Source organism: Podarcis liolepis (assembly GCF_965112155.1).
Source record: "Podarcis liolepis genome assembly, chromosome: 2".
NCBI lineage: Eukaryota > Metazoa > Chordata > Lepidosauria > Squamata > Lacertidae > Podarcis > Podarcis liolepis.
Genome location: NC_139555.1, coordinates 102,291,765 through 102,313,189, shown reverse-complemented (window position 1 = coordinate 102,313,189; position 21,425 = coordinate 102,291,765).

The following is a 21,425-nucleotide window of genomic DNA, read 5'->3' as shown; positions in this document are numbered from 1 at the left end:
GTACAAATTCATTATCACTATGAAATGAATTTTTGAACATATCATATATAAATATAATGTGTAAATGTAAGATTCAGTGATACACATTTTAATAGCCAATTTTTTTCCCAGCCCTATCAACTAGTAGCATCTCATTATTCATGGTTTCCTGTTTCTTATTTTATTTGTATAAGAGATTTGAACGTATTATTATTCATTATGTGAAAATTGCTTTTTAATTTCACACTATTGTTGTTTGACTACTTTGGTTGCTTACAGTGCAGCAGATTTTTTTTTAACAATAAAAAGAAATCAGTCCTCATTTAGTGAGGTTTGGTGCCTGTTATCTTGCTTCTTACTATGGAGGAGCTACAGAGGTGGGGGTGGGGAGAGACAGAGAGTGATGCTGCTTTATACCAGATCAGATCATTTTTTAATCTTAGCCCAGTATTCCTGGTACTGATTTGCAATGGCTTCCCAGGGTTTCAAACCTACCCACAAGCAGTGGAGGCTGGCCAATCTGAGCAAGTGGGGTGTTGCCCTTCCAATTTCAGTCTGTCCTAAGCCAGCCCCAACAACAACAACAACAATAATAATATTTATATCCCGCCCATCTGGCTGAGTTCCCCCAGCCACTCTGGGTGGCTTCCAATCGAGTGTTAAGAACAATACAGCATTAAATATTAAAAACTACCCTAAACATTCCCTAAACAGGGCTGCCTTCAGATGAGATGTCTTTTAAAGTGAAGATAGCTGCTTATTTCCTTCACATCTGAAGGGAGGGCATTCCACAGGGCGGGCGCCACTACCAAGAAGGCCCTCTGTCTGCTTTCTTCTTTATAACCAGTCCAAGGGCATCACAGCCTGCCAGCCTCCTCCCCCTTAGTCCCAGTGTTGTCCTTGTAGACCACATTGAAGAAGAGGATGGGGACAAAACTAGAACTAGTTGGCGCTGTCACCATCTACTGTTGCATACCCCACACACAACATTTCTCTGATGAAAATAGGGACGTCCCGTTCCATAATGATAACTTTACTATTTATACCCCACACATCTTACTGGGTTGTTCCAGTCACTCTGGGCAACTTCCAACACCTATAAAAACATAATAAAACATTAAACATTTTTTTAAAAAAACTTCACTATACAGTACAAGATTGCCTTCAGATGGCTCGGGGGTTGGATAACTCCATACCCTCCTTCATTTCTACAATGAAAATAGGGATGTCCTAAGGAAAAGTGGGACTTTCCAGGATCAAATCAGAAAGTGGGACAGCTTCTCTAAATCAGGGACACCCCTGGAAAACAGGGACACTTGGAGGTTCTGCTGTCGGCCTCCATGCCTTCCTCCCTACCGGTTCCAGTTGGGCACCAGTTGCCACTGCCCACATTATGCTTCTGTAGGCCAACTAACTGGGTCACATGGGGCCTCACGCTGGCTCCTGTAGACCAAGGTGATCAAGGGCCTAGAAACCAAGCCTTATGAGGAACAGTTGAGGGAGCTGAGCATGTTTAGGCTGGTAAAGAGGAGGCTGAGAGGAGATAAAATAGCCATCTCCATATATCTAAAGAGCTGTCACGTGGAAGATGGAGCAAGCTTGTTTTCTCCTGCTCCGGAAGGTAGGCCCCGAGCCAATGTATTCATCTTACAAGAAAGAGATTCCAACTAAACATCAGGAAGAACTTTCAGACAGTTAGAGCTGTTTGACAGTGGAACAGGCACCCACGAGAGGTGGTGGACCCTCCTTCCTTGGAGGTTTATAAGCAGGGGTTGTATAGGCATCAGTCATGTATGAACTAGTTGAGATTCCTGCATTGCAGGAGACTGGACTAGATGACTCTTGGCGTCCCTTCCAACTCTTACAATTCCATGATTCTTTTATTCTGTACTCATCTGACCACATCTTATCAACTGGAATGGGAGAAAAATCTAACTCTAAAAGGGAACAAACAAACAGACAATTAGGCTATCTGGAACTACCAATAATTCAATCATGAAATACACATGGCCCAGGAATAGGCAGTCCTGGATTTGGGCCTCACTGCTTTCTGCTAGCCAGCAAAGCGTAGATGTGTCTGTTCTTATGATGGGGGAGACGAAGCATGCTTAGGACACTCTGCCAGCAACAGTGATGCTAAGGTTTGCTTAGATGCGTAACCCTTGAATTGAAACAGCCTGAGAGTTTGGCAGGCTGGTTCAGTATCTGAAACACATCCAGCTACACTGTGCATTTGGTTCCAATACTGATACTGGCCAAACCAAAAATCTAGATCCAAGGCACACACAAACACCTTTTTCAATGCCTAGAGGACCAAAAACTTGCCAAGTTCCATGGCTTTGGAACCTATAAGCCATTAATAGTAGCAATAGTGTTGCTACCATTTGCATTGTTTCATCAGACAATGGGGCAAGTAACATGAGCTATGCTGTTCTATGGTCTGGTTTCCTGAGTTGCCCCTTCAAGGACATCAGGGGCTTTGAACCACCAGAGGCTGCTGCTGGCAAAACCTGATGATTTTCACTTTTGGGGGGGGGGGTTGGCTCTAGAAGGTCCTGAACTTCTAGAACAAATTTTCAGAGGGAACTGGTAGTTGCAGTGGGATTGGGTGAAAATCACCTCCACTCACCTTCTGCTAGAGGTGAGTGACTGGTCCATAATATTTTGCTAGTAGCCAATCTGGTGGGATTGAATTATCTGCTGTGGAAAGGACCACTCAAAAGTGGAAAGTGGTTTGAGGGAAAACAGACCCACTCTGTCCTTCTGTGGCACTCACATCCCTTCCCTTTTAATTCTATTACTGTTTGAGATTTGGACTCATAGACATGGAACCAGTAGCTCTCCAGATGTTGCTGTGATGCAGCTTCCTGGCCATTAGCCATGCTGGCTTGGGCTGATGGGAGTTGTAGTCCAGCAACACCTGGAGCACCACGTTTCCAATCCCTGAGATAGGAGAAAGCCAGACCATTCCGCTCTCGCAACCCCTGCAACTTACCTATTATGAAAGTGGACCTCCTTAGAAAATTTGATGCTGACTATTTGATGCACACATGGAAAATTAGACACACACACACCCACACACACATGGATACAGACATTTATTAACAAATAATTCTGTGAAATTACTTCTTCCTCAGTAACTTGATGTTTTGTAAGCTGGAAAAAGCTAACCATCCACCCCTGAGTATGTAGTCAACAAATATCCACAAGCATCGGGGCAGCTGATCAGGTTTCCAAATAAGCTGGTCTTGTGGATTACGTTTCCTCATTAGGTTTTACCTCATCTAGTTCCTCTACTGTATTTACACACTGAAGCACTTTGCAGTACATAACTGCCCCAGGCTGCGTGTAACAATGTAATGATTATCGTGATTAATATGAAGTTGACAAGTATCCAAGAAATTTTCTGTAAAATAAATCCAGCTGCCAATTTGTGTGTGTGTGTGTGTGTGTGTGTGTGTGTGTGTGTGTGTGTGCTATGAAGAATAGATGCTGCTACTCAAACTAATGTGGCTGGCAATAAATAAATATAAATGAAAACAGGGTTAAAGCCCTTTCAACCTTTCGTACAGCTATCCGTGCTCAATATTCTACTGAGTAGCTTAAATGTTGATGCTGCCAGCAGACCAGCATGCATTTCTAATGTGTTTCGAGCCTTTTTGCCAGAGGATTACATTTTAATGTTCCATTTTAGAGTGACTATTAAGAGGGGGACTTGACACAGATTTGACAATGCAAGTATTTTACAGTTATTCTTGCTCGCAATTGATTGCACCAAGGGAACCCTTGGTTTTACTCAATGTACTTGCTCACAGACTGATATTTGCTTCAGACTGGTTCAATGCGTGGGGGTTGGGGATGAAGGGACTAAATGTCGATACATGTAAAAGCCGTAAATAGTCATGCCAGCCAATATATTGACTAGGTAATGGGTAGAGATGTAACAGCGTGTCCCCATTTGTTTCCAGAAAATTGGAGCGGACCTGGAAAATTGGAGCGGGGGAACCCCCCTCCCAATTTGCCATGGTTTTCCAGGCTTTCACATCTCTAACAACAAATGGGATTTCTCCTCAGTGTGGTGTGGAGGTTGGAGTGTTAAACTAGGACCTGGGAGTCCAAGATTCAAACTCCCACTCAGTCATAAGGCTCAGTGGGAGACCTTGGGCTAGTCATGCATATTGTGTAGGTCTGTTTGCAGTGGTATAGAGCTCATCAAGACAGTAAAAGCAAAAAAGCATGATTTGGCAATGGTTATTGTCATGTTGACCTACAGTAGCATGTTGGACTTGTGGGAGATTGTAATAAAACAAAACTAACAGGTATAGGGCTAAGTAGTGCATGAAGGGGTTAAGACAATAGAGCTGTGTTTTCTAGACTCAGATAGGTCCTGCCCTCTCTTCTCCCTCTGTGAGGGAGGAAGTAAAGCCTTTTCTTCCTGTTCCCTCTCCCCCCCCCCCCCGCACCATGTAAGACATGTCTAAGCAAGCTGCAGGCTTAGACCATGTGTTTGAAGTTCTCTTTCTGTATTTTCTACCCAAGACTATTATGCCTGTGTTCTCCTTGCTGCTGCTTGGATAAATGCATGAATCTGACCTTTGGAACATTTTGTGCATAAAGTATTTAGAACTTATTTAACAGTGTGCGGACTGTTCATTGCAAGAGGGGTAGAAAGAGAGGAGCACGGTTCACATGTGGACTAAATTGGATAAAAGGGTCTAACAACTATATAATTAACACTATACTGCTGCTTGGCTTTTGTGTGTTTAAATTCTGGGGGCTCGTGTATGCTGGAGAGTTGAGTTTAGCCCCATGTTTTGAATCCAGGCACCCAGCCAATTCTCTTATTATTTACCCCACATGTAGGTCACGAGGATTAATGTTTTCCTCCCACAGAACTTTGGCTGTGGAGACTTAGGTTTGAATCCCTGATCAGCCAAGAAGTTCACTGAGTGGCTTTGGGCCAGATGTGGTCTGAGCCTGGCCTACCTAAAAATGGAGTCATGTTCCAGTAAGGACCCTTCTCCAACCCACCCAGGCTTACAACACTGGTGAACAGGGGTGGGGGTTTCAACAATAGCCTCCTAGCAGGAGTGGTACTGGGAGGGTGAGGCAGCGAGGCCAGGGCTGTACAGACCAATGTGTCACTCCTGCTGGTGTGTCTATGTAGGTAGGCCCAACCGCAGTTCACTATCCAGTCCCCACCCTTGACGTAGACAATAACTGCAAACTTTCTGCCTGTCCTTCAGCAGGTCACACCAGTTATGTTTAATTCAGAGCGCCAGCCACAAAATGGGACATGATAGTCTCCTTTTTATCACTTGATTTCCCTTTTGTTCTATCCCTTGTATGCCCTGTTTATATTGTAAGCAAGGAAAAGCCTTTTCCTTGCCTATGTCTTAGTACAAAGGAGCACTTTAATCTCATTCTGGGCTTCTAGACATGACTGCAGTTCAAAGGATGATAAGAATAAAGTTATGCCACCTAGTCGAATGTGCTGCTAAGCCTGAATCTGAATCTAGCAGCTTGTGCCCCCTGGAAATTAGCAATTGTCATACCTTGATAACATTCTTAGAGTGTTTTCCCCCTGTAATCTTATTAACATGATAAGCCTCTCCTTTCAATGACTGAGGCCTGTGTTGCCTCCAAATGAAGATATGATAGCATAGCTACTTCCCTGCATTTCAGCCTTATGGCAGTAGAAAAGAAACAATGAAGCTTCTAGAAGTTTTTGACTGACAGCCTCTGCTGCAAGGTCAGCAGGAATCCTGCACCGATCAGACTCCTGCAACAGAACCCCACATGGAGGGTGTTCACACTGCCCGTTTCCCACAGATTCTCCTGCTGTTTCTGTCAGAATTAGCTCAATTCGCATGCCATCATATGTTCTGTCTCATCTAAGCCTTTTCTTCTGGGTTTTGTTTTCCCCCCTTAAACAGGAATTCCTCACAAAACAATTATAGCGACGGCATTCTACTTCCTTGCCACAGGTATGGGGTCAAGTGCAAACCCTCCAACTGTCCCTATTTTCCAGAGACAGTCCTGGATTTACAGAAGCTGTCCTGGTTTCTGATTTGATCCTGAAATGTCCCGCTTTTCCTTATGACATTTCTATTTTCATCGGAGAAATTTTGGAGGGTATGGAGCTATCCGTTTTATTATGTTTTTATATCTGTTGGAAGCCACCCAGAGTGGCTGGGGCAACCCAGTCAGATAGGCAGGGTATAAATAGTAAAGTTGTTGTTGTGGAATAGGACATGTTGGAGGAGAAATGTTGGAGGGTATGCAAGGTATGTGAGCCAGTGTGGTGTAGTAGTTAAGAGTGGTAGTCTCGTAATCTGGTGAACCGGGTTCGCGTCTCCGCTCCTCCGCATGCAGCTGCTGGGTGACCTTGGGCTAGTCACACTTCTCTGAAGTCTCTTAGCCTCACTCACCTCACAGAGTGTTTGTTGTGGGGGAGGAAGGGAAAGGGGATTGTTAGCTGTTTTGAGACTCCTTAGGGTGGTTATAAAGTGGGGTATCAAATCCAAACTACTCCTCCTCCTCCTACTCCTCCTCCTACTCCTCCTCTTCTTCTTCTTCTTCAAGTCTTGCACTCTTGGGTAGTCAAAGGGTTTATTTTTCCACTTGCTTACTCCTTTCCCCTCAGCTTTCTCCTGGAACCCAGACCAATTTTCTACACATCCACATCCCCCCCCAGCTCCATGTGCCTCATAAGGACATCATCTGTTTCTTCCTCCATTTTTCTACTGGCACACATGAAGTATTACCATGAACCTGCACTGATCGTAATAGTTAAACGACAAAGCTGAATAAGACTTGAGAAGCAGTAGCCGACTGTCTTCTCAAGTTCAGAATATATGTTTAAAAAGACAGGCATGTTTCTTCATCTCTTCGCATATTGCTTAGTGATAATAATATATATGTATTTTTAAAAAAACAAACCTCTCCATCTGCCTGCTCCACAGTCCAGAGGGAAGAGAGTAATAAAAGCAGAGCAATGCATAGTAGCTTAAGGGGCAATAGTAATTTGCCACCTACACAACAACTTGCTTTCTCCGGCCTTCTTTGCCATGGTGCAATTTCCTGGGAAAGATCATTTTATGTGGAAGGAATCATTAAATGCATTTAGAGAAAGGTTGGTCACTAAAGAACAATGGGTTGCAGCTCAGCCGCGTGTAACTGAAAATGAATTTCATCAGGGACGGATGCATGTGGGGGTTTGGGGAGCTGGAAAAGGACATAATCAGCCATAAGTGCCACCTCCATCACTAGGCCTTTGTTGGTTTGGTTAATTTAGAAATCAGGAGCTTGGGGGGGGAAGGAAACAAGGAGAAATCAGCCAGCATGAAGCCATGGTAGGCCGCATGATTTCAACACAGAGCATTCCAGGTCCAATTTTCAGCATCTCCAGGTTTTGTTTTGTTTTAATGGATCTTAGATCTCAGGACTGGGAAGACCTCTGTCCATCCAGAACCTTGGTTACTTATTAATTGGTGGTTTGGGCTTTAGGGATATATTTTCTTTGCAGCTTCATGGATTCCTAGAGGACCTCCTGGAAAGGGCTCAGTGGTAGAGCATTTGCCTTGCATTCAGAAGCATCTCCAGGTATGTCTGGGATTTGTCCAAAAACCTGGAGAGCTGCTTCCAGTTAATGTAGACAGTGTGCACCAATGATCCGACTCAGTAGAATGCAGTTTTCCATGTTCCTGCGAGATCTCGGAGAACTTGTGCCAGGCAAACTACACAACCCTAGGCTAGATGGTCTGATTCCGTATGCGGCAGCTTCCTGGGCTTTAGTCTCAGGCATTGCATGAAGGCTCTTGGTTAATTTCTTGGAAAGAACAGCACAGTCGTCCAAGCTGGAAGCCATCCCCTCTGGCATAGGAGCTCTGCCTCTTAATCCAAGCAAAGTGATCTGGAATGGAAGGTTGCCATTTCAGAATATTAAAGAGTAAGTTCAGTGTGTTCAGTGGCTGAACTCTGGCATAGTCATAAAAAATATTCAAATTATATGCATTTGTGGGAGTATTAAATATAGTCTTCTAGGTCGAACCTGTGGTGTGCAATTTGAGTACCTGCTATGGACAGGGATGGGAAAATATGTCAATTTAGGTGACTCTCAATTTTTCTCTCTTTTTTCAATCTTAAGATCAGCTCTCCACATTTCTATATCAGATTGCAATTTTTTCAAAAGTCCTCATCCAGGGCTGCCATATTCAAACAGTGAAAATCTGGACAGAAAAGTTGCTAAGCTGTTTTTGGGGGGGCCAAAGTGGTTGAGCAAATTTGCAAAAAATAAATAAATAACGTTTTTGAGCTATTTTAAAGGGAAATCACCAAAAATGACACTGCTGACATGAGTTGCCATATGTCCAGATTTTCCCATACATTTTTAGCGATTTCCACCCAGACACTGCTTTGGGCTCTGGTATTCCAGTCGTATGACAACCCTACCTCCTCAGCATTTTAGAGTGAATTTCTCCCAGCATATACATTGTTTGTATGCACTTCTGCAAAATATTCATATGTTTTGAAACTAAAATTCACTGATATAATGAATTTTTGTTCGTTATGTTCACTAATATATGGACTTTTATGTGCACAAGTATATGCAATTTAGTACACACACCCCCCCCCCCCGATATAGTGATGCATGCTCTGAGGCTACAGCATGTCATCCTCTCTAAATTAATTAATTAATTAATAAAGATCTGCATCTTTTATTCAGTCATACAGCATATTCCAAAAGTCTTGGACTGTCAGACTAGCCTCATAACTAATTTACACTTAGTGGGAACACTAATTGGTATTGGTCTCCCAGGAATCCATGAAGCTGCAGAGAAAATATATCCCCAAAGCTCAGACCACCAATTAATAAGTAACCAAGGTACTGGATGGACATTTTCTCAAAAGAAATTTCATCCGATTTCTGTTTTCTAAAAAATAGATGCCTCAAATGCCTTCTCCCCCACCTTTATCTGAATGATACTCTGAAATTATCAAATCATAAATTTGTGAATTTTTTATAGACCCCATGAGGACATGCTGCATGAACTTACAAAACGTCAGCACATCAGCAGAATTTGACACAATGCAGTATTCCTGCAATTAAAAGTGGATGAAAAAACCTTACAAACTTTTTTCTTTTATATTACATGGCGAATCTAGCTTGTTCCCATTTAAGGTTAATGGAGATTACGTTGGTAGGAATTGTTTATTTTCTTCTATACACTCTTGTTATTTATCACTCTCCTCGCCATCTCTTTGTGTACTGAGAAGCGGGGATGGTATTGTGTTGTGCGTGCTGTTCCACATCAATATATTGTTGGCCTTGATTGATCAGTGTACTCAGGGGAAGGATAGTACCTCTGGTGGGGGACACACCTTGCTCCCTTCTGGGGTAGTTTGGTCCCCACCCTGCACTCGGCTCTCACCTGTGGCTCCTAGAAGCTGTCAGCGTGCGGCGGCAGCCACACTGCAAGAACGGCTTTGACAGGCAGCTAAACCAGATGAGGGTAGTTGATGGGTCTCAAACCCTCAGTAAGTTAGGAACTTTCACTGCATGTGAAGACAGGCAGATTGAGCAGACGAGGCCAACAGTTGCTCCAACAGTCAAGAAGGCAGTTTCTGCCTGTGCTGTGAAAGGGCAGATGGGACTCGTCAACCTACTAGTCCACCTAGGAGAAGGAAAACTCTGATCCTAAACCTCTGCTGCTTTGTGGGATATCTTCAGTAGAAGAAAAGGTTAACACAAATCTGGAGTGGAGTCCCTAAGACGGTTGGATGGCGCATTGTACACCTCCTTCCGGCAACTCCTGCAGCCAAGTGGGCGCCAAATGTATTACTCTGCTTTTCTTTGGTCCACTTTAACAATGCCAAGAAGGCAGTCCTGTCATCTTGGCTGCCCAGGACCTCCATACACACTGCCCAGGTTCATGCCCTGGTGAAGCTACTTCAGTGCTGCTAATGCAGCAATTTGACTTGAGCCCCAGAGGCTCACTCCGTTGTCTCTTGAGACAGATGGGTGCTAACATTGGCTGAAATGAAAATGGTCAACAGACTGTAAGCAATCTCTGACAAACAGAAATGCCTACTAGCTCTGGCTATTATACCAACCTCTTAAGGGCTTCTTTAACACAAAGAGCAATCAGAGTTTGCCATCATAGGATCATAGTTATTCTGGGTTTCTAGTGAGATTTCAAACACCAATTACATATGTCTCGGTGATTTTCAGACTGTGTGCAATAAGAGAGAATGAAGTTTAGTTGGGTGCTTTAGTTGAGATTCCTGCATTGCGGGAGATTAAACTGGATGATCTGCAGGGTCGCTTCCAGCTCTACAATTTAATGATTCTATGATTCTAAAAAAGCAGAGACATCACCTTGCCAACAAAGGTGCATATAGTTAAAGCTATGGTTTTCCCAGTAGTGATGTATGGAAGTGAGAGCTGGACCATAAAGAAGGCTGATCGCCAAAGAATTGATGCTTTTGAATTATGGTGCTGGAGGAGACTCTTGGACTGCAAGAAGATCAAACCTATCCATTCTTAAGGAAATCACCCCTGAGTGCTCACTGGAAGGACAGATCATGAAGCTGAGGCTCCAATACTTTGGCCACCTCATGAGAAGAGAAGACTCCCTGGAAAAGACCCTGTTGGGAAAGATGGAGGGCACAAGGAGAAGGGGGTGACAGAGGACGAGATGGTTGAACAGTGTTCTCAAAGCTACCAGCATGAGTTTGACCAAACTGCGGGAGGCAGTGGAAGACAGAAGTGCCTGGCGTGCTCTGGTCCATGGGGTCACGAAGAGTCGGACACGACTAAACGACTAAACAACAATAACAATGATTCTAAGGACGTCTCAAAAAAGCTAAAGACACTAGACTCCTACATCGTCGGTCCTCCCCACGCTTTCTGCCAATAGTGTAGATGCACCTTGTTGTTTCTTCTCTCTGTGCTCCTCCCAGCAGTCATTCCTCCTCTGGTTATTGTTGTGGACACATGACTTGAGTGTCTGCGGGCACCACAGTCATCTGCAAAGGATTCCCACATGGTGGGGCTGGTGTTGCCAGCCTTCATGCCTCCTTTCCAGACATCTTTACAAGGCAGAGTTGGTCTGCCAAGAGGTCTGGTGCCTGAAGCCAGCTCCTTGTAGAGCACGCTGTGGCGATCACACAGGGTCCCCGGATGTTTGACTGTCTATTGATCCCTGTACCACCACTGTGCTCGCTTCCCCGCTGCCACCAGCCCGGTACTCTCGGGTACACACTTGAGTCCAGACAGTTGTTAAAATTAAACCAAATAAACAAGTTTATTTTATAAGCATTAACAAGTTTGTGGTTTCTCAGATAATTTTTTTGTCAGTTTCTTAACCTTAATTTCTTTACCGGCCTATACCTTCCTAATACCTTCTGACTGATTATATCAACTGTTTGACTGACTCCTCTTAACAGATTCTCTCACTCTCTCACATCAGACTAGCCCAACCCACAGACTTATCCTCCCTCTCTCTTCTCTAACTCCAGACTGACTACTTAACAACTCTAACTCTAACTCCTCCCCTTGGGTTCCTATAGGTTAGTCATTTTACTATTAGTTAACCCTTTCCTTATGGACCCAGTATGATGTCACACACCTAGGAGGGCAAACGCCACACACGCCCTTGGGGATCCTGCCATCTTCCATTCTGTGGATATTACCAAGCCAGTGTTGTTTTTTGCTGAGACAGGAGTGCAGACATGCTGGGAATGTGGGCTTAGGACAGCACTTCTTTGTTTGAGACTCTGTCCTGCCATGTGATGCCCAAAATCTTCCTATTGGAAGGCGCTGAGGCCTTGCTCCTGGTGGTTGTAAGTTGCCCATGACTCACTTCCATAAAGTAGCGTGCTCAACACACAAGCCTGGTAGACCTTCATCTTGGTATTCGCCATTAGCATCACATTCTCCCATACCCTTTCGGAGAGGCGAGCCGTTGCCAAAGCTGCCTTGCCAATATGCTTGTCCAGCTCAGTATTGATGGAGAGGTTGCTGGTTATGGTGGAACCCATAAGCATGTGGTCACCAATGCTGGTGCATGGAGTGCTAGTGATGTCCTGACCCAGATGTTGGTCTTCATCAGGCTAATGGTGAGGCTGAACTCCTTGCAGGCTTGAGCAAGTCATTTGATGCATCTCTTTAGCGCTTCCTCAGAGTATGCCAAATACAGACGCACTAAAGATGCCACCAAAGTCTTATTGTCTTTTGTGGGATTATGTTTGGAAATATTGCTAAGCAAGTATTTTATTTTGGTACCTAACGGCAGCTGCGACCCATATATTATGAGAATTTTTCAAAAAGGCACTATTGCAATTCTAGGATTATCAGCATTAATACAAAAAAAACGAAACAAAAAAACCCAGCAGCCTCCATATGGACAGAGTTTTGTGGACCTCCTTTCATGAGAGGATAAAAGGGATTGAAATCATATTGCTAGGAGGCAGTTTAAAAGGCTTACAATGGGGAGTGAGGGGGATCTTATGCAGAAAGGGAAAATTCTCCATCCTTAAGAAGATGTGGTGGGGTTGCTGCTTATTTTATTTTTTATTTTTAAAAAGGGATGCCAGGACTGGAGCCTTCCTCCCTGCCAGTTTTGTGGCTCCTCCAGGGGACCTGTTTATTGAGCATTCAACCCAACTTGCTTGCATGAAGATTTTGCAGAGGTTAGATTGTGCCCAGCATTTATTGAGCAGTCCTGATTGATTTGCAGAGAGGTTATAAGACAATGAGCATTCATCCTCCGCTAATCCTGATTTGCTTACAGGGTTTTCCTGCAAGTCATTTGTTCATCCCACACTTTTCAGTGCCTTTCTCCGCCATGCTCCAAACTGTAAAAAGAATAAGTCTTTTTTTTTTTTTTACAAAAAATGGATTTGTCGTGCTACAGAATGACAGAGCACTTTTATCCACTTCAGTTGCAGAAACTTAAATTTCCCAATATGCACTTGAATCCCTCCTGCAAAATGCTGACCGTCTCAAGGTGCCCTAATAACCATACCTTTAAGAACAGGGAAATGTGTAGGACAGAGACAGTTTTAGGGTAGCACAACCGGTGCAGCCACACTGGGTGCCATGCTACAGGGGGCACCACAACAATGCTGTAGAACGGAGCGAGAGAGGCAAGGGGCACCAGATTTTAGTGTTGCACAGAGTCAGAGTGAGCAGCTTCCAGTGTGATGCAGTTGCGTCATCCGCCTTCATCCCTCCCGAGATTCTGCAAGGCTTCAAGCATTTGTCGTCCTTACATCTCATAGGCAGGCTGGATCACAAAGCCATGAAACAGTGCAGCATTGTTCATTAGCAGGTAGACCAGGGGGCAGCAACCTAAGCCCCATGGGCCACAAGTGGCCCATGGGGGTCGTTTAACCAGCCCAAACTGAGCCGCCCGCTCAGCGAGTCCCCACGTGCTGCACTAAACTGGCACGGGGACTCGCTTTCGCGGCGCTGGAAATCACATCTGTGCAGACGCAGACACCGGAAATCGTGGGCACGCACGCGATCTGGCCCACAAAGGGATCTCCCCTAGAGTGAACTGGCTCAGGCAAGGTAAACCTTGCCGATCCCTGAGGTAGACGCTACAATCTTTTCTGCAGCAGGTTAAAACTGATTACACACACATACACACCTCTGAAGCTCCTACACACACCCCAAATATGATCCAGAGGGCTGGGAGACCCTCTGTAGCAGATTTTGGAGTGGGGGGACAGGGCTGCAGGGAGGTATGAGTGGAGGGGAAAGTCCTGTCACATGAGTGGAAGTCTGGACACATCATAACCCTCAGTTTTCATTGTTTTAGTGTTTTGCTTTTATTGTACATTGTTGTTGATGTTTGTTATGATGGTACACTGCACCAGGATCTATTTGGATTAGGGGCAGTTTAGAAATAAATAAATAAACAAACAAACTGATATATAATTTCTAAGATGAAATCTCCCACACTAAATATTCTAGGCCCACACTGTAAACCTCTGTAGCATCTGTACTCTTGTTCTGAAACCAGGCTTTTAGACAAAAGGAGAAGGAGTGAAGCCTTCAGCCAATTTGGGATTAGATCCGTTGAAATTTTTATTGTTCTGTCCTCTCAATCATAGTAGTGAATTCTCTTGTGGCTTAAGCTGAATGGTCCTGTTTCGACCGCATTAGCAGACAACCACTTTGCAGACATATGCCACCAATAATGACATGCTAATGCAAGCTCCCTCTATGAAATTAAGGGGAATGTAATTGCCCAAGAATGCCTTGTAAAATACCAACTCTCAGCCACTTATTATGGGCATTTACTTTTGATTACCAGATCAATGTCTCTTTCATTATCTTACAAACATCTTCATAGCAGAATTTCTTTGGAAGTGAGCAAGTACGCTGCCTTCCAGATTTTAAGGAAAAGTCTTCAGAAAGTTAGTTAAGTTGCCTTCATAGGTGAATAAAATTTTGCTAATAGTTTAACATGTTAGCAGTGCAAAGGAAGACACGTATATTATTTATTAAAAAATAAGGGATACAGGTACATTCTGAGAACCACTCTAAACTCTCCCCCCCCCCCCCAGTGTAAGGGCAAAACCTAAATATTGGGTTTTTTTAAGCAGAGGTTGGATGGTCATGTGTCATGGATGCTTTAGTTGATATTCCTGCATTTTAGGGGGTTGGACTAGATGACCCTTGGCATCTCTCCCAACTCTACAGTTCTATGATTCTATAACTGATGTGATCATTTGGACTATCTCAGCGATCTTCATTCAGTTTGCTAAGAAAAATACATTCACTTGAATCCTCACTTTCCTTTTGCGAATGGAACAAAGTTCCTGTAAAAACCCACCCACCCCCGTCCCCTCTGGCAATCCACTCCTGGGGATTGGGGGACCCTTGGGAATATGTGGGAAATGGTGGAGGGGGGCTCAGGGTGGCAGAAATGTCCCCAGGGGACAACTAAGCAGCCCAAGGGTTGTATCTCAACGACTTCCTAAAAACGTTGTCCAAGTGCCTTTGCATCAAGTCGCTTGCTTCTTGGAGCACGTCGCTGTCTCCCTCTGAAATATAGCTGTCCTTCAATTTCATGTGGAAGGATGGATATCAAGGGAGGAAGAGAAACTGCCAAAAGGCAGGCATTTGAATTGTAGCCTGCACAAATCCCGAATTAGTGCATTTCAAATTCACACTGCAAGTATGAACTGCAAAGTGGATAAATTACAGCTTTGAGGCATAAAATAGGGATTCTGGGTAGCCTTGGGAAACCTCCAATAGATATTAGGAGGCTACTACACTTCAATATTTACATGCAACAGATTTATCACTCCAGGTGTCACTAATAGCCAGCCCTCAAGTATGTCCTAAGGTAAAGGTAAAGGGGCCCCTGACTGTTAGGTCCAGTCGTGACCGACTCTGGGGTTGCAGCGCTCATCTCACTTTATTGGCCGAGGGAGCCTGTTTTGATGTAAACTAGGACAAGTATGTCCTAGTTTACATCAAAACAGGGTGCATAATGGTTAGAGTGTTGGACCAGGACCTGGGAGACCAGGGTTCAAATACCCACTCAGCCATGAATCTTACTGGGGGACCAGTAACCATCTCTTGGCCTAACCTACCTCATAAGGTTGTTGTGAGGATGAAATGGGGAGCAGGAGAACCATGTACACCACCTTGAGATCCTTGGAAGATAAAGGTGGTATATAAATGCAATTTTTTAATAATACTGATGGTGATGATGGTAATGTTTTGAAATTCGTTATAGTAGTATTTGTCTGTTTACTCCCACCTCCACGCATTGACACCAGGCTCCACGGCAGATTTACTTCATTCAGATTATTCTGAGGGTCACTTTGTTGTTTTTATTAACTCAAGAGCCTAGGGACTGGTGGTGGGACAGTGATGAGAGGTCAGAGGGGAAAACACTGGGAAGACGAGGTGTCAGAAGCTGAAGAGGTAAGAAGTCGTAGTGTGCTGGGGGAGCCTGTGGCAGAGAGAAGTCCAGAATCAGAGGAAGAAGCTGAAGCAGAAGGGTGGGAGGAGGGAGGCCAAGAGCCAGGGATGAGTCCAGCTGGTGAAGAATCACGTGTCTCTCCCTCCTGTTGCAACAAGCTCCCCTCTCCCTTGGTCGCTGAGAACCAGGAGAGACATGAAAAGAGCAGAGTTGAGGTTGGCTGCACACAGGCGCAGTCTCCGATTGCTTGGGGGAAACCCTGGAGAGAAGGGGACTGAGGCAGCTGTGGTGAGGTGGGACCTTCAGTCTCAGCATGGGGGAGGACCTACCAGGGACGAGTTGCTGTGCTAAGTCTGCGCAGTTCGTGCTTTTGCTAATAAAGAGTTAACTGCAGTTTGATTTACTTCCAGATCACTCCTAACTCACTGCCTCTAACTGCTCATACTCTTCCCCTTCCTCCAGCCCTGGGTCCTGCCTCACAAGTGGCACAAAACTCCATAAAAATCACTGGCCCTCTCTCCTGGGTCCCCTGCCTCCACCACCCACTTGACAGAGCTCTGCTAGTCCCTGACATCTGCCCAGACAGCCCTTCAAGTGGAGGACAGTCCTCTGTAAAATGGAATACAGTAGTACCTCGGGTTAAGTACTTAATTCATTCCGGAGGTCCGTTCTTAACCTGAAACTGTTCTTAACCTGAAGCACCACTTTAGCTAATGGGGCCTCCTGCTGCCGCTGTGCCACCGGAGCACGATTTCTGTTCTCATCCTGAAGCAAAGTTCTTAACCCGAGGTACTATTTCTGGGTTAGCGGAGTCTGTAATCTGAAGCGTATGTAACCTGAAGCATATGTAACCTGAGGTACCACTGTACCCTAGAATATACTCCTGTTCACCTATGCCACATACATACATCCTATAACTTTAAAGCACAAAGGATTCTGGGCACTGTAGTTTATCACTCACAGAGACATGATTCCCAACAACCCTTCACAGACTACAGTGCCCAGAATTCTTTGAGGGAAAGAATGTGCTTTGGATGTGTTTTAAAGGTATAGTGTGTCTGCAGCCTTAATTTCTAGATGGGGCACAAGATATCCCAGAAATCACCTATTCAGGACTTGTGGCCCTGACACCCATAAAACATGGGTGTGGGGGGAGAGGGAGAGGTTACATGTACATATCATAATTCTGTAGTTTTTTTACTGAGGATGCTGGTTCAAAGCACAAAGGACACAGGCTGTTTTTATTGCAAGAACCCCCCATCCCCGTGAGAACAAATTGGCTATGTTGAGTGATAAAATAGAAAGCTATTCCGGCTTGCTCTCGGTGCATTTTAGGAATGTATTTAATTCAGTAGATGTTCTATTAGTGGCTGGTGGGTGTAGGGAGGGGAGAATACACTCTCACACCCTGAAAAACATGGAGGCCTTAACTAAAAGGAATCCCATTTTTCCATTCATTGAGCCAGATCCTTTCTGTGTGTGGGAGGGGGCAGAAGCTTTCTGTTGTTGTAATATTCATCAAGTGCCTTTGTACATTACAGTGGGTGGGTGAGTGGGTGCTAGGGATAGAAAACTGTCTGGATTGATCTTTACCAGGTTTTCAGTCATTGCCTTTAGGCATGCAACTGAAATTCTCTCTGTTGCTCATTCCACAAAGGCTAGGTGGTTCCTTAGAGATTTGACTCTCCCGAACTGAACTGCATGACAATGACAGAATTTCCGCAGCAAGTTCCAGCAGCATTTCATACTGGCAGGCTTTCAATCCGGCAGACCCGTTGCTTCAGCCGGCCCTGCCATTAGGCAAGGTAAGATGGCCACTTCTGGTGACAGATTCTGGTGGGCAGGGAACAGTGGCAGGTACTGCTCCGCCAGGAAGGTAAAAGCTGTTTCTGTGCGCTGCTCTTGTTTGTCAGAAGCGGCTTAGTCATGCTGGCCGCATGACCCGGAAGCTGTACGCTGGCTCCCTCGACCAGTAAAGCGAGATGAGCACCGCAACCCCAGAATTGTCCGTGACTGGACCTAACGGTCAGGGGTCCCTTTACCTTTACCTTAGGTAGCTTTGTATGTAGTTCTCTGTGTTTTAATTTAAGAATCTGTTTGTAAAATATTAGTCTAACAATGAATGATTTACTGTTATCACACACACATGTTCTTTTTTTTCTCCTTTTCTTCTCTTTCATACTTCTTTCTTTTTTCTTCTTCTATATTATAATTTTACTTTTCCTTATTAATTTTTGATTCTTCTTTTATTTACTTAATCTGTTTGACGGCTGTAAGTTTTGTTCTTATTGTTTGTGTATGCAACATAATTCAATAATAATAAAAGAAAAAGAAATAGTTCCTCTCCCTCTTCTGGGATCTCCACCAGTTCCTCCTCTGTTGTTGTGCTTCATCAGGGCTTGCCCTAATTATTAATGCAGAACGCACTTGCAGCATCTCTCAACCAAGGACCTAGAACTGCTTATAAGCATTAATGAAGTGAAGCTAACAACACCCCAGAGAGGAAGGAAGGCCCTCTACTATTAAATTCAACAGTGACATGAAGTTAGCAAAGAGTGGAGTTTCATTAAGGATGAACTTAGGGCAGAAAGGACAGAAGGGCAAATGCAAGGACACCCACCTGCCCACCACGAAAGCCCTAGCACTAGGGCCCAAGAGGCTGGATTCCCTTCTTGCCTTGAGTATTTATGTTTATTATAACGTATAAACGAATCACAGGAGAACGTAAGAGTACCAGCTGAATTAGGCCCTGTGCTACGTTTTCATTCCACACGACTAGCTATACATATAGCCTCTGCTCCAAACACAGAAGTCAAGCTGTATGTGGGATACACAAGGAAAAAATAAAAGAAAGCAATCTGTGCCATCTACAGGAGCCAGTAAGTGCCTCTCCCATTCCCTTCCCTGTTGTTCAGTCCCCCTGCTTATTAGATGCTCCTCAAATCTACTTTCCTCTTTCTGCTCTCTAGTTGTACTTGGTGGAATGAGAGATTATACTTCATGGAGATCCTCTTCTTCCATCTCTGCCTCTGAGCTTCCTTAGCAGAGGACTCAATACCTAACCACATACAAGGCACTGGGAGGATTTCGAGCCAAGGCTAGCTCCTGCACCAGCTGTGCCCTGCTCCCTCAGCAAACCATGCAGGCAAACCATGCAGGCAAACCATCTTTGGATCAAGGGTGTCCTCCAGCGGATGGTCCCTTCAGGAGATGATGGACATGAGCTCCCTGGCTTCATTGGCCTGGGCATTGTCCCTTCAGCCTCTCCCTCAGGGCACAGAGGCCATAAGTACCCCAGGGAAGGTGGGTGAGGGGCTGTCACAACTATTCTCTCAGTTCACTGGGACATGTGTCAACAGCTGGTGGCATCTGACAGACTCTCCAAGTGTCCCTATTTTTCAGGGACAGTCCCGGATTTACAGAAGCCATCCCGGTTTCTGATATGACCCCGGAATGTCCCGCTTTTCCTTAGGACGTCCCTATTTTCATCGGAGAAATGTTGGAAGGTATGGAGTTATCCAACCCCCAAGCCATCCGAAGGCAGCCCTGTATAGGGACATTAATGTCTAATGTTTTATTACGTTTTTATATGTGTTGGAAGCTGCCCAGAATGGCTGGGCAACCCGATCAGACAGGTGGGGAAGAAGAAGGAGAAGGAGGAAGGAGGAGGAGGAGGAGGAAGAGGAGGAAGGAAGAGGAAGAAGGAAGAGGAGGAGGAAGGAGGAATGGAAAGGAAGAGGAATGGAATAGGATGTCCCTATTTTCATCGGAGAAATGTTGGAGGGTATGAATTATGCTTGTGGATCTTAAGATACTTAGAACAGACCCACCACCTGCTCTTGTTGGTCCTGGAGCTCGCTCATCTAATCATTCATTTATTACATTTTTATCTCAGCTTTCTTCCAAGGAAATCGGGGTGAAATACATAGCTTCCCCACCCATAATAACCCTGTGGGATAAGTCAGTCAGTCAGAGAGAGAGAGAGAGACCCAAGATCACCCAACAGAGGCTAAGCAGATGGTTGAACCTTATTTTACTTCCTTTTTTTAATTGGATGATAGATTCTGTAAGATACACGATCCTGTTCCATTATTACAGTGCTTTTTTCTGGGGGGACGCAGGGGTACACATTCCCCTAAACATTTTGTGAATCTAAGTTTGGCCTCATTGAGGGGCAGTATTTCAATATGAGCAGGAAAATGAGAGTACCCCTAAACATTTTTTTTTTTAAAAAAAGAAGCACTGCATTATTCGATGGAGTGCATGGTCCAGTCACCCAGAGCAGAAAAGTACATTTCTTTCAAGATCACAGGGCTGGGCTGACCTTTAGACAGTGAGCATTTGTGCCACTCTTTATAACTGCTAAGTTTTTATTACTCATTTCCAGGTTGTAAATGTTGTTACGTGCAGAACTTCTCCCCTGCTTTATTCCTGCTGAATCATTCCACCGGTTAAATAATATCAAACTGCAGCAGCTTTGATTAGTTAAGTATGCAGATTTCTGCATGGGATGGTGGTTGAGTTCTCCGCAGCCCACGTCTTGTTGCCTCGGAAGCCAGGATCAGAACCAATTGCCATATTCAGAGTAGACCTATTGAAATCAATAGACGTGTTCTAGTCAAGGCCATTCATTTTGATGGGTCTGCCCTGAAAATATTGGATACGATATCGCAGGCATAGGCAAACTCCACCCCTCCAGATGTTTTGGAACTACAATTCCCATCATCCCTAGCTAACAGGACCAGTGGTCAGGGATGGTGTGAACTGTAGTCTCAAAACATCTGAAGGGCCGGAGTTTGCCTATGCCTGCAGTATTGGATCCAACCCAATATTCTTCAGTTAGGTGAAGGAAGCAAAACTTTAGTGGACATGCTCCCCAAAAATATTGAAATGATTGTCTTTTATTCAGTGAAAGAGCATTTCAGTTATAGATGCACATTTCTTTAGTACCGGTAGGGTCAGGGAATAAATTTGATTCCATTTGCACTTGTTAGGGGAACCTACCCAATTCACTCTCCAAAACACTACAAGAATTGAAACAGCCATATTTAAAAACTCCCACTTCTCCAAGTTTTTCATTACAGTTTTCCAACTAAGCAGTGTGTGGAAGACGAATATACTAGGGTAAAGCGTGCATATTAATTCATGCCATAGTGAAGATATACTGTACTAAAATGTGTTACCATTTGGGGAAATGCTTTGCAAAAAAATGTGTAAATTTGCACTAGAATGCTAATGAATTTATATGGGGATTTTTGTATATTGCAAAATTGCAAACTGATGGGGAGAACTGAAGATTGGTAAAAACAAGAAGCTGAAGGAAACTGAAATTGACAGATTCAACCATCCCTTGGTAAAATGAATGTTTTCATCATATACCGTGTGCGTTAAGGAAAGTTCCGTGTAGTGGTCAGTTTTGGGGGGGTTGTAATCTGGAAAAGAGTTTTAATTTAGTGGTAGAACTCATGTTTGCATGCACTGAACCTTAGGTTCTAT